Below are 2500 nucleotides of genomic sequence, written 5' to 3'. Positions count from 1 at the left end.
GCAGCGCCGACGAAATCGGCAAAGTCGGCAGAATCGGCAGCGGGTGCTGGCGATGGGTCTGGACGGGCTGGATAGTCCAAGGCTCGACGAGAAAGACTGCTGGTTTAGACACTGGGGCAGTGGCAGCCCGCGGGACAGTGTCGGCAGATTCGGCAGCGCAGATTTGTGCGGCTGCAGGTTCGTCGGGGAAAATCGGCAGCGCAGATTTTGCGACGAACATGGGCTGGGCGATGGACTGTCCAGGCCAGGCAGGAAAATTTGTCGAGGGGACACGCTGACGAAACAGCGCTGGTTCAGGCACGGCGGGCAGTGTTGGAATCGGCAGCGCCGACGAAATCGGCAAAGTCGGCAGAATCGGCAGCGCAGATTTTTCGACGAACACGGGCTGGACGGTGGACTGTCCAGGCCAGGCAGGAAAATTCATCGAGGGGACACGCTGACGAAACAGCGCTGGTTCAGACACGGTGGGCGCAGTGTTGGAATCGGCAGCGCCGAGAAAATCGGCAAAGTCGGCAGAATCGGCAGCAGGTGCTGGCGATGAGTCAGGACGGACTGGATAGTCCAAGGCTCGATGAGAAAGACCGCTGGTTTAGACACTGGGGCAGTGGCAGCCCGCGGGGCAGTGTCGGCAGATTCGGCAGCAGTGTCTGCCGATTCGGCAGCGTTGGCTTGTTGGCGCGGGGGGCCGATTCGAGTGGGGACTTGGGCAGCGGGCAGTGAAAGCAAGAGTTTCCCCGATGCTGCCGGGAAAAACGCTCCCCGGGATGGCCGGGTGAGATGACCCGGCGGCCCGCGACGGGTCATTCAATTCCATGCCCCGTCAACATAACTCCCGATGTACTGTTTGCTTTTTCGGAAGAAGAGATCCATCCCCCCATCCTCGGCCAGCCAAAAACGCTCCAATTAATGGCCGGGTGAGATGACCCGGAGGCCCGCGACGCGTCATTCAAATCACTGCCCTATCGGCTACAACTGCTGATGGGTGGGATTAGAGGCCTGCCATGGTGGTGAGGGGCGGCGAGGACCGTGAAAGCTAGAGTTTTTCAGAGGCTGCCGGGAAAAAGGCCCCTCGGGTGGCGGGGTGCGAGGACCAGGCGCGTCATTCAATTCTCTTCCCTATCAACTTGGCTCCCGTTGGCGGGATTGGAGGCCTACTGTTTGTTACAGGGCTAAAATCGTCAGGGGAAGAGCTGACGAAACAATGCTGGTTTGGATGCAGGGGGTAGTGTTGGAATCGGCAGCGCGGACAAAATCGGCAAAGTCGACAAAAAAGACTGTTGGTCTGGACATCGGGGCAGCGGCAGCCATGCCGACAGGGGGGGAAATCGGCAGCACAGATTTGTGCAGCTGCAGGTTCGTCGGGGAAATCGGCAGTGCAGATTTTTCGATGAACATGGGCTGGAAGATGGACTGTCCAGGCCAGGCAGGGAAATTCGTCAAGGGGACACGCTGACGAAACAGCGCTGGTTCAGGCACGGCGGGCAGTGTTGGAATCGGCAGCGCCGACGAAATCGGCAAAGTCGGCAGAATCGGCAGCGGGTGCTGGCGATGAGTCTGGACGATTTATAGTCCAGGGCTTGATGGAAAAGACTGTTGGTCCAGACAATGGGGCAGTGGCAGCGCGGATTTGTGCAGCTGCAGGTTCGTCGGGGAAAATCGGCAGCGCAGATTTTTCGACGAACAGGGGCTGGGCGCTGGACTGGCCGGGCCAGGCAGGAAAATTCGTCAGGGGGGCACGCTGACGAAAACAGGGGCTGCGGAGTGGAAAATCGGCAGCGCAGATTTTTCGACGAACAGGGGCTGGACCGGCCGGGCCAGGCAGGAAAATTCGTCAGGGGGGCACGCTGACGAAAAGAGGGGCTGCCGCGTGGAAAATCGGCAGCGCAGATTTTTCGACGAACAGGGGCTGGACGCTGGACTGGGCCAGGCAGGAAAATTCGTCAGGGGGCACGCTGACGAAAAGAGGGGCTGCCGCGTGGAAAATCGGCAGCGCAGATTTTTCGACGAACATTCGTCAGGGGGGCACGCTGACGAAAAGAGGGGCTGCCGCGTGGAAAATCGGCAGCGCAGATTTTTCGACGAACATTCGTCAGGGGGGCACGCTGAGGAAAACAGGGGCTGCCGCGTGGAAAATCGGCAGCGCAGATTTTTCGACGAACAGGGGCTGGATGCTGGACCGGCCGGGCCAGGCAGGAAAATTCGTCAGGGGGGCACGCTGACGAAAAGAGGGGCTGCCGCGTGGAAAATCGGCAGCGCAGATTTTTCGACGAACAGGGGCTGGACTGGCCGGGCCAGGCAGGAAAATTCGTCAGGGGGGCACGCTGACGAAAAGAGGGGCTGCCGCGTGGAAAATCGGCAGCGCAGATTTTTCGACGAACAGGGGCTGGACGCTGGACTGGGCCAGGCAGGAAAATTCGTCAGGGGGGCACGCTGACGAAAACAGGGGCTGCCGCGTGGAATGGCAGCCTACACGCAGATGCGAATTCGGCAGCGCACGATG

The sequence above is a fragment of the Populus nigra genome, chromosome 2 (genome assembly GCF_951802175.1).
Source record: "Populus nigra chromosome 2, ddPopNigr1.1, whole genome shotgun sequence".
In the NCBI taxonomy this organism is placed as follows: Eukaryota; Viridiplantae; Streptophyta; class Magnoliopsida; order Malpighiales; family Salicaceae; genus Populus; species Populus nigra.
Note: the sequence above shows the minus strand (reverse complement) of the source record.